This window comes from Henckelia pumila, chromosome 2 (assembly GCF_033568475.1).
Source record: "Henckelia pumila isolate YLH828 chromosome 2, ASM3356847v2, whole genome shotgun sequence".
Lineage (NCBI taxonomy): Eukaryota > Viridiplantae > Streptophyta > Magnoliopsida > Lamiales > Gesneriaceae > Henckelia > Henckelia pumila.
Window position 1 is genome coordinate 9,490,105 of NC_133121.1, and position 12,569 is coordinate 9,502,673.

Here is a 12,569-nt window from a genome sequence, read left to right on the forward strand (position 1 = left end):
CACAATATTTTTGCTAGATAGCATAAATTCACTTATATTTGTCTCCTTGTGAAGTCACAACGCACTTGCTAATTTAGTTGGCTCATCAATATCCATAGAAGCAAAGCATTAATGAACACTCCCCTTTCAATGATAAATATCATCAGAGAATCATTTAAACCGCTTGAATTATATATATGTTATATACATATATATATATGAATATGGATATAAATAATATATAATTTTTGGATGTTGAGAGACTTTCTTTTCAGTGAAAAGCTCCCACTGAAGTTTGAGAATCGTATTTCTTTCTCTTTAATTGCTTGCTAGACAAAGGCCGTTCATGCCGTCTTAGCTAAAGATTCTAGCTGTCATCCAATGGTTCATTGCAACTCCGTATAGTTGATGATTTCCCCATTTGACTTCCATTCACAAAATACATATCTTTGAAGCCTCCTACTTCAGTCATTCCTCTACTTTGTGGTGTTCATAAACATCACATAGGCTTATTTGAAAAATATTTTATAAAATTTATTTTTTCTATGTAATGAATACTATGACAACTTCACATTAATCACACTTAAGGGGCGCAAAGCCTCCAAAAGAGGTAGTCTGTATAATTATTCTCAAGAACTCAAAGGTGAATCGAAATGACTAAATTGGAAGACATCTTATTGTGTAGTGCATCAATCAAAATAATATTTCGCAAATAATATTGGAAGATTTTACTTGCGCCATCATCATTTCACTTTCTCACAACTACTTGTCTAAACTAATCAGACCATATATTCTCCGCTCTCAATCAGTATATAGAATGTTTTTTTAAAAAAAAATTCTTCTTTTAATTCCTCAACCCCTTTCAAAATCACTTGACATATTCAAGCGCTTTTGATTGATGAGATAAAATATATACCACAACACATAGCATGAATTTAAAAATTTGTGAGAAAATATGATGCATCATAACTTGACGTCACATTCATAGTTTCGCATTAGTTTGAGTGAACTAACTCAAAAAAAAAATATATTTTGCCAGTTTCATACCACCAAATACTTTGCAACACACTAGGAGATTGACTTTAGCGAATATTGGCCCAAAAAGAGCTGTCTCGAACTAACATAATCATCCATTTTTTTGGCGCAATATATAATAATATATGCTTAGTGCCATAAAACATAATCAATGAAAATAAACATATGAAATAATAATGCGATAATAAATATCCATTATTCATAAAACCAAACCAAAAAAGTTTTTGCCAAAAAATGGACGAACTAGATTGCTCAAACATAATTAAAAATCAAGTCCTAATAAGCAAAGTAACTTAAAAGTAAATTACATCCAATACTAAGTCCGAGAAGGTACGAAACCAACTCCCAGAATCTCCCCTTATGCGCCAACTTCCATGGTAATAGTAGTGGCAACATTCTTGTATTTGATGATAATATACAAATCTTTCTCAATCTCTCGTCATATATCTTGTTGCTCAAGTTTCTACAATCCACATGGAGAGAATTAGCAACAAGAAAAATATTTGTATTATTCTATAGAAGTACTAAGAGCAAGAAATGTGTGTTACCGTCTTAGACTCAGTGCAAATCACGAGCAAAGTGACACCATCTTATCACAGTTGTAACCACTTGACTTTGCTTATGTTTTGTTTATTCACCCCTTTTGCCTCGGCGACTCCACTTGGGTCTGGCACTTCGTGGGGCTAGGATTTCGATTTCTCCTCCATTTTCTTGTCTAGAAAACACTTAATTGCTTGTTCCAACGTCCATCTTTTTGGAGTTTTCGTTGACTAGCCATGTGGCGACAAGAGCATCTGTTTGTGCTCTGTTCAGATATCTTTACGGTCAGCCTCAAGTCTTAAGGGGACTGGCGACACTATATCGAACGTTTTAATATGCTCATTGTGGGTTAAAACAAGTTTAACATGTCCTCAAGTCTGCTCAGGTAGAGAGGTCTAAGGACTGCCAATACTTGTTGGTCATCAGTGAGCTTCACCATCCAACATTACTGAATGCTCTCGAATTCATATCCTTCATCAACAATCTAGATGTTTGGATCATCTGAGTGGCTTGGGTCAAGTACATACTGATTAAACTTGAGGGTCAAGAGCCCTCAATCTAGTAACGAATCTCGAAGTGCTATCCATACTTGACCTTCAGAACTTCCCATAACTCTTTAGGCTGTAGGATATTTCTCAAACTCTCTGATCAGAATTATCGTGCATGCAGTTTAGCATAGTAAAGCGCGCCACTTTTATCTTGATCCACCTACTTATCGTATGCCGTCTTTAAATCGCAAACATATTCAAGGAGTCGTATCCATCTTTTGGTTCAGTAGGGATTTAGCCATAACAGTACGTGAGATGATCAAAGTTACTTTTCTTTGTGAAGTAAAAATCGAAATTTTTCTTATGTCACATGGCAAAATTTTGGCCATCAAGTTTTGCCACGTTACCATGGAGGTTCTAGAAAGTCTGGTTGAATATCCTATTAACTGTATTTTATGCACATAAAATAAGGTCACTTATCAACAAAAACAATACTTTTATTCTCTGGATCCAAGTAAATTTTATTATTTTCCTCTAATTTCATTAGGACGACTCAAAAATTTCGCTCCAACGTGGTAGCTAAGTAATCATCTCCCTTTGAAATTAAAAAATTCTAGATAAATTTATCGATCTTAGAAATAAAATAATTTGTCCATATATCATGACATGATATAACAATTTAAACAATAATATCACATAAATTGGCATACACAAATAAATGCAATTAACTCATAATTGATAATCAAATTGTTAAGGTTGTAAATTGCATAAAGAAAACGCAAATCAAATCATGCACATATAATATATCTCCAAATTGCAATATCTAATTAGTGCGAACAAAATCATGCCAATAATCTTAACCCATTTCGAAGCATGATTCTCATCGGTCAAAAAATATCGTGGGAGATTTAAGCTTTTATGACAAAAAATCATCATAAATTATAACTCAAAATAATTCGTGAGCTATAATAATTTCTAATATTAATTAATATTATTTCATAGCGTCAAGGTAATTAAACATGTGGATGCACAAAATATCTTAAAATCACTTTATAAACGACGGCCGGGGCATGTTCTGCAATATCACCAAAAAATCGCATGATCGAACAAAAACAATAACCCAATGCGCATTAATATGACGAAGTGATCCAATAATCATCAATTTCGAATTTTATTATTATTTTTTTAAAAAAAAGCCCAATTTTTAGTTAGGTTTGCTTTGTTTTATCAAGAATACGAACTTCACTCATTTGGATATTGCATATTTTAAATTAAACCCAATGGAGCTATTAGAAATGCGTACAAGAAGTAATTAAGCCCAATCCATTAAGGTTCATCTCCTATCCTAACCTAACCTACCGCCGCCTCATCTGCTATCACTGCAAACGGCGGGGGTTAACACCATGAACTCACGGGGTAGTTGCGCACAGAGTCCACGCATCTTAAAAATGCGAGAGTTGCGGAGGAAAATCGGTGGGTGTAAAACAAGGGCTGATGTGTGCATCTTTGGATTCACTACAATCGTCGCTGCCACATCACTTCTCGTTGTTTGCCGCACTTTGCAGCGGCTTTATCGCTGCGCTCTACTGTGCGCACTATCGAGACAGTTGCTTATGTTTCGCCCCTTTCAGAAAATTCTTTTTATTTATTAAAAAGTTATACCTCCTTCTCGAATTGTTGTTTGTGATTTGTATTCACTGATTTCACATCCGGAGTTCGCAGTACCTTTTGTCGCATAGGGGTGCACTAGGAAATAGGAAAATTACACTAATGTAAGAAAATTCGGCTTTGTTCCGTAGAGGAAACCCATTCACAATGAAAAAGATCGTTCTACTTGGTGATCACATGAATATTGAATTCAAAATTTATCTCTACTAGTGCCGATTTTATTGGAAGTAATTCACACACGTGAATTTCAAACAAAAATTTATAAATTAATCAGCACGTGTTTGTTTTTGCCAGAGGCCAAAGCCAAGATGGCTCTGATATCACTGTTGGAATTTAATGCTCAATAAACAAATAAATCGTGTGTACCTTTTTCAGCGGAAAATAAGGCACATGGTTGTTTGGATCTCTGACTCAATCTACAAGCAAATCCCATCGAAACAAATCCCACGAAAACAATCTTAGTTCCTTTTGCTGTCGTCGAAATATTACTAAGAATATTTCGTTCATGTTGCACACTTTAAATCCCTTAGAGATTTTCTGACAGACTGCTCCAAGAATTCACCAAAGGGAATATTTAGTTGTGTGTATTGTGTGTTGTGAATTCCATTCTTCGTCAGTCTACCAACTGAAGGATAAACCTATATTTATATGGTATGACTTAGAATGTCTACTCCATCCTCAAACTGTGGATGTACTTTGATATATCAAATATTCTATATCAAATAATATATTATGGGATAATAATATTGATATATATAATCTTTTGAATATGGTAGATCTAAAATACCAAATACTTTAAAAGATCACAATAATATCCAATAATTCGTAATTGCATGGTTAACAACACAAGTTCATACGTGAAATAATCCCAAATTGTATTGGAAGTGGTGTGATGTTACAAATCGCACCAACTTCCAATTCATCCACAAATGGGTTTTTCCTTACAAAGATGAGGCTTTGGCTACATTATATTTGCCACGTTTAGATCATTGTTTTAACATGGGATATTTTGGATGGATTAATATTTGAGATGGCATGGAAAGTTTAGACACTGGGACGCAAAAAAAAAAAATTGTATATATAATTTTTAAAAGTATCTAGTTTTGAAATAGTGATTGTATGTTAATTTTAGTATTTTCAGTTGCAATTTTTATTAAAGTTTGTTTCATGTTAAAAAAAAAATTTACCAATGGTCTTCATAATAAAACCTAATTGACGTTCATGTTTATGAACTTTTGATTTAATGCAATTGTTTTTTTTTTTTTTAAGAATACCTATTGTTATTTTTTATCTAAATCGCACTTTTTTTTTGGTATGCAACTCGTGGATTTCGACCCAATGATATATCATATTTTTAAAGTAACATTATATATTCTCATCTATATGGTTACCTTTTATCGTTCTATCATCATGTCTACATATTAATGAAAACATATATTTCAAAACGTAGAATGTGCTATAATTATTTTGTACTTTCCTCCACACGCATCGCGTGTACACTTTACTAGTTACGATATTTGGTGAAAAAATTTTGACTAGGTTGGTTGCATTGCTACATAATGGTTCCTGAAGATTAGTTTGTTGAAGCCACGCTAGTTGCAAGACCTTGAAAAATAGTTTGAAAAAATCTTGTACGTGCACGACTTTCACTTCATTTCGTATAACCTGCTGTTTGCTATGGAAATTTGTCAAGGTGATCCTCGTGGATCGCTTAATCCATCAAAGTTTCGACGGAAATAGTGGCACTTTTTTATATTCCATTTAGTGACTGGAACGGAGCAGGTTAAGTTTGGTAACATGGTTTCTCTTTCCTCAGTTCAACAGTTCGAGATCTTTGGTTGTGTGTGTCGTGTTGCATTGTTATTTTCTGTCACATGATGTGCGCGACGTTCCGCCGCAATTAGTTTACCTCTTGCATACACGTTGCCTTCTTCTTCGCGTTATTGGGCACAATAGCTTTAATAATTAGTTTTCTTTTTTTAATGTGTCTTTGTTTAAGCCATGTGTTGATGAAACTCCCACTTGGTTATTGGGGACTATTGTAAATTTAGTGTTACTATGCTGATGAAATGCCACAAACGAGGCCATCCCTTTCGAATTGAATGCGTGTTGTGTATCCTCTCCTCTATTAGCGGCTCTCCAATGCATCTTAGGTGGAACATAGCTCTGGTTGTTGAAAGACGGGACAGGTGTTACCGTTGTCGGCAAACATTGCGAGCAGGTGTATGAATGAGTATGCATTCTCAAATGGACCGAAGGGTTAACTTTTTCACTGAAGGCCAAAATGCTAATGTAGCCATAAAAATGATTTTAACATGAATAGAGAAAATACGAGAGTCCATGGAGATCTAGGCTGATCGGGCTAGTATTCGAATCACGTCCATAGAATTAAACTATAGAGGTTGTTAGTTGCGTTTACAAAGCAAAGTGAGTAGCACAAGGCTTTTTTCCAATGAGAATACTTCGATACTCAAGTCAATATTTGTAGTGAATGGCAAAAAGAAAAGTGTACTTCAACTTTGCAGTTACACCTCTTTCTGTAAGGTCATGAAGCAAAATGGGGCTCAGAAGTTTTTGAATTGATAGAATGGCACAAAACAGTAGGAACATAATGACCCTCCACTCATTAGTTACTTATTTTCTCGTGAGTCTCCAGAGGTGGAATTTTGCTAGACCTATGCAACTAATGAAGAAAAAAGATTATATCTCCAGTGATACTGCTCCATTATAGTCCGCTAGGCAACACAACCAGAAAGTTTTACTGGTCCACTCGTGTGCGCCATTTTCCCATATCAACACTCAACCACAATGAAGCGTATTTACAGATGGAGCCGATGACGTGTAGTTCATCTGTCACCACGGTCATGAATATAGGACGATCTCAAGTTCGAGATCCAACTTTAACAAGCCCTCCCAACTAAAAAAAAAACAGTTACATATGGTTAAACTTGGGATGCAACTGTAACAAAGCCTCCCCCAACTCAAAAAAAACAGTTACAGATGGTTAAACATGGGATGGGATAGACTTCAACGTGTTTTGTCATGTTTGACAGGCCAACGGCAGCTATAAAAACATGGTGTCTAACTAAAACAGTTTTTTCCTTTCTATTTCCTGGTAATTTTTAAGCCGCGAGACTTTATATATTCAGCAACACACCATAGATCTGCATGAGAGGTGTCAAACGCATACTTGAAATAGTCCACAGATCAAAAAATCACGAAAGCAAAGGATTTTATCAACAATACACTTCTATAATCATGAAACAAGAATCAACTGATTGTCTAGTGTCTACATATGATGCCTATCGTAACCTAAAAACAAAACCAATTTGAAATCAACCAAATCGCAATTCCACACCAACAGCCTACATATAATCGAGAATATCCCACTGAATATTAAAAACTCTTAAAGACTGGGATAACCCCCCCCTCTGCGAATCAACTGTACACCACGCCATGATTTTAACACACCATTGAGCAAACAGCCTATGGCCAACTCAAATGCTCAACTTCAATCAACACACCCTCATCATAAATCATAAATGGAGAAAAGTTGATTTCCCGAATCCTGGAGCAAACGTTACAATAGATTACTTCTCAACTCTGAAATAAAAAATTTCAAATAATTGGTAGAGGACAATCTATCTTGATATGGGATGGAACAAAGATATTCATTCAATCTTTTAAAAACACAGACCCTAAAACACAAAAAAATAAGTATCAACCATCAGAGAAACGAAGAAAAACATACAAACGAAGTCACATGCACTGCAGGGGCGGGGTTATCAGTTGGGCGAGGTTATCAGTTAAGAGTACCGGCCAATCATATCATTCAAAGTCCTTGTAGAACAGTTTAACCCTTGCAAGATCAGACAACCTAGTATTAACCTAAAGCTTTGTTTTCAGTTTTTCGATCTAGCGAGACTGTAAATAAAGAAATAAAGAACAAGCATTTTTATTACAGGCACCGTAGAGTATTTCTTCGCATTTTGGAGAACAGAGATGCCACAAGGATCTACTACGCGACCAGGAAACTCATCACTGCTGAGTAGCTCATCGATGATTTGAGGGGCATATTTTTTAACAGATTGCTCCATCAATTTCTTTACTACCTCGCATCCATAAAGGTCCCTCGACAGGATATACAAAAGTCCCCGTCAGTTCAGCTACTATATGTTCAATGTCAGAATGTGGCCTCTCAAATCCAATTACATGCTGTACTAGAACGATTCCTGAACTCAGGAAAAAGGTTTGGTTTTGGATAATAAAGCAAATTTGTAACTAGGATATGAAAAGGAAACGTACCCAAAAGTTTTAGAGACAGACCAAATATATTTAGGAACATTACTGTAATAATACGCTTTATCACTCCCTCGTGTGAAGAGTAGTTCCTTTTGTCATGATGTCTTGCAGAAGGTCGGGATCCAACTTATGTCCCGTCGACAATGATTTCCAGAACAATCATCAGATATCACCTTGAGTATTGGCTGTGAAAATACACAAGTACTGTTATAGATATGGTAGAATACAAAAAAAAGGAATAAAATGAAACTCAGTTATAAATTAACTTTAGTGTCTTCTGCAGGGAGAGATACGGAAGGAAATGGACCAACAACAAGAGAAAACCAAACTGGTTTTTATTACGAGGGGAACCGTGAAGTAACTGAAGACGGCTACCATATATGAGCCTAATTTGCCTTCGGTGTCATGAGACACTCGGATAAATTTCTTCATGGACTCAGAACTGCAAAGAAAACACGAAATTCGAGTTATCACATTCACGGAGGTCACAGCGAAACACGAACATCCATTTACCATACCTTGAGGGTGGAGACAGACTGACATGAGTAAACAGACATTAGCAGTAATCAAAGAAACCAATTGGTTCATCATGTTCCTCGTCGCCATACATGGAAAAGCTTTTTGAATCGCATAGCTAACCCCACCGATGGATCATCAAAATCGCACATATGCGATACTTTCACCTCTGAAAAGAATCAATCTGGATGGTCTTCCGATTTACTTCCATGGAGTGCTTCTGATGCAAAAACTGGCAACCGCATGGAGTCCATTTGAATACAGAAAACACCTATTGCCCCCTCAGATCCTCTAAAGAAATCGAGACGGATGGCTGACGATTGGTTGCTGCCCAATCTCCGGCGGAAAACAGGCGGCGAAGGTTTATCGGACCAACGATGGACGAATCTGTGAACACCGGGATGAGACAGATCCGAAGAGAGGATGGTCTTCAGCCAGAGAAATCTCGTAAGATCCTCCATCAACGTCCGGTTGATTTGCGCGAAGAAGACAGCAGGAATGAAAGAAGTACGATGCAAAACATGGGCTTTTAACTGTTCAAATAAGGGCTGTTATTCAGCGTAATTTGGGCTTGTAACTCTTAAATAGGGCTGTTATTTAGCGGAATTTGGGCTTGTAGCTCTTAAAATATGTGTTTGAGTAAATTTTTATAAATTATCTTTGAAATATTTTTTTAAAAAAATTGTATTTTCAAGTAATTTTTCTTGAAAAACAATCGGAAGATTTTATTTTTTGGTGTTTTTTAAAATAAAAAAAACGCGGGTTAGATAAGTACGAACGAGTGTGATGCCATAACCATCTTCATAATACAGGTTGGAGAACCCTAATTGTTTTCTCTAGTTTATTTTGATCTCAATCGGCGGCAAAAGGTCTATCGGCATACATCGGGAATCTGTGGATACAAGCGGAATAGGACTAGATTGAGAGGGATGGTCTCAGCCAGGACGTAACTAGAATTTTTTTTCTTCAAGGAGGCTAAATTTTTAGGTTACAAAAAAAATTATAGGACATTGAATATTTATAATCTATTAATTATTATATATATATCTAATATGTTTTCTATAATCTAATTAACTCTCTTATAAAATTTATACTATCCATTTAGTTTTTCATAAATTGTTTAATTTTATTAAATATCAATATCATAATCATAATAATATGATATAAAAATCTAACTTTTATTATATTAGGTCCCTAAACTTAATAGAGAAGATTATATTATATCACTTACACAAATTTTTTTTTAAAAAAATAAAGCATTTTCCATTTGAAATCTAATATAACGGATGATACTTGTCTAAATTTTTTTAATTAATTATATTTTATATAATATAATTTATTATTAGGATAATATAATTGAAATTTCTCAAACTCCATTTGATAAATATTAGTCTAGTTCAAATCAAAGTTAAAATAGCCCAAAACAGAAAAAAAATCTATGTTTGATAGAACACCTAAAAACAAAAAAAAATATAATATTTTAAAATAAAAATTATTATTAGTCTATATCAAACATTGAAAGAACCCAAAAAGAAAAAAATACATTATAATTGAACCCTTAAAAATCACATATATAAAAATTTTAATATATGGGCTAAGAGTGGGGGCTAGACTGGGCTGGAAGCCCAGTCCAGCCTCCACTGTTTGCGTCCGTCCCTGGACTCTCAGCCGTGGAAATATCAACGTACAATTCGACCGGTTGATTTGCGAGAGAAGACGAGGAATAAATGCATTGTGATAAAACATCTTGTAACTTTTAAATATTAAATATTTTTTTTAAAAAAATTTATCAATTTTTTTAAAATTAAAATATTGAAATAGTTTTTTTTTAAAAAAATATAAGTTTAAATATTTATAATTAAATTTCTAAAAACAATTTTAATAATCTTCATAATATATATTTTTTTATAATTTTGACAATACTTAATTTAGTCTCTATGTTTAGGGGTTGAGCATTTATTTCGGTTTTTAAACCGAAATTAACCGAACCAAAGTTTCATTCAAAAATTTGGTTCAGTTAATTCGAAAATTCGGTTCTATTGTTAAAGTTAAAAAAATTTTGGTTTTAAAAATCGGTTAATCAATTTTTTGGTTTTTGTAACGACCCCGAGTTTCTAATCTCTCAGTTAATCAAATCATCGTAAATAATAGTCAAAAAATCAAAGACTAAATAAAATAAATTTTTTTTTTAAAGGGAGCAACCTCGTCTCGATCGGGGAAGAAAAAAACACCCGATCGAGCGAGCCATGAAGGCCCAACTACTCGCACTGGAAAGCAATGTTGGCCTCGCTCGATCGGTTACTTTCCACCGATCGAGCGAGCACAAAATTTGCTCACCTCACTAGCCTTAGAAAATTAAAGGCCTTGCTCGATCAGGCTAGGAATCACCCGATCGAGCGGGCATCTCCGTTTCAGCAGAAAAAAAACAACAGGATTCATTTTGCTGAACAACTCAAGTTCTTTTCATTCATTTCTCATCTAACATCAACTCATACATAGCCTAATACAAAATCATAAGCTAACATGCATTCTAACATGATATAAGTTTGATAGTAATAGATCATCTCATGGCCCTTAAAATCAACATATTAGGCTCATATATCAAACATGGAACCTTGTTATACAATATCAAGTCAAGTCCTAAGAAGTAGATATTAACATCTCATCTCATAATCTTGTGTAACATTATTAAGAACAACTAACCTCATAGCCAATAAGTCTTGGCAATATGTAACTACAACGTATTCATGTCTTTGAACTCAGACACAACATTGGACAGCATCAAGAACCATCTAAACTCGGGCATCAATCACGCGTATTCTCTCATCCCTTGTTCTTCAAGATCGCCTTTTGCCTCTTCCACTCCCGCCCTACTCGCCTTGACACATACAATACCAAGCAATAGCCGGGATAACACCGGTGAGAAATATATATTTCCTAGTAAAAGCAACTAAACATGCATAGAAATAGCATATATCAAATTCATGGATATAAAAGTAACTACAATGCATGTTTTAAAACAAAGGTTCTCTAAAACAATTCTCTCATTTCATCGGTTGGGATCCCCGAGAAGAAGATTTACATAATTAACCACCGACTCTTCCCGATCGAGGTGGGGGCTACTTATCTTGCTTCTCCTAGACTTTGAAGCCATTATATATGTAAAATCAGACGCTACGGAGCTAAAGTCAACCACACAGGCCATACTTATATAATCCCTCAAATCGTACTAAATCGAATGTTTCCGATTCATTTCAAAATCAAAGAACAAGTCTTACAAGATGAAATGCAAAAACCATATATCAACAAAATAGTCTTATCATTAAAATCAAGACTCAGTTCAACCATTCAAATACAACATATAAAATCAAATAAGCAAATTAAGTATGTGATTTATGGCGAACTCGATACAAACCATCTCCGAGTTATTAATCCCAATCGAATCCTACGTTCACTTTTACCTTTCAAATGTGAAGTTTAAGATGATTCCAAAGTGCGTTCAAGCCTCTCCAAATGTGACATCAACAACAATCACTAAGACATTGTATCAAAATCTGCACTTAGAACCATTCCAAAATCCATTGGAGAATAACTTCAAACCTTTACTTCAACACTCTATCGGTTCGAAGATGGCGTTCTCGAGCTCAATGGTCCTTTAAACACAATCTGAAACAAAGTTGAGAAAGCTTACAACCATCAGCTAGGACTCACTATCCTCACTAACTCAATACAAGATAGCAAAAACAGTCTTGAATCATAACGTCGGCGGTCATAAACAGGTTAAAAGTCGGCAAACCGAAACTCAACTACAACAATTCTAACATTCATATCAGTTGTATAGGATTCAAAACCAGCATAATTCCTCAACATATCAACAAGTATACTATCGAATAATCAGCTGAAAATTCATAAGAACATAATCGATAGCCATCCTTCAACCCGAACTCGATAGAACAAAGAATACAAGCTCAACAACAACAATTCATAAACCACATCTGTTCTCTGCCATTTTCGAATTTTCAAATCATGATGAACTAAAAT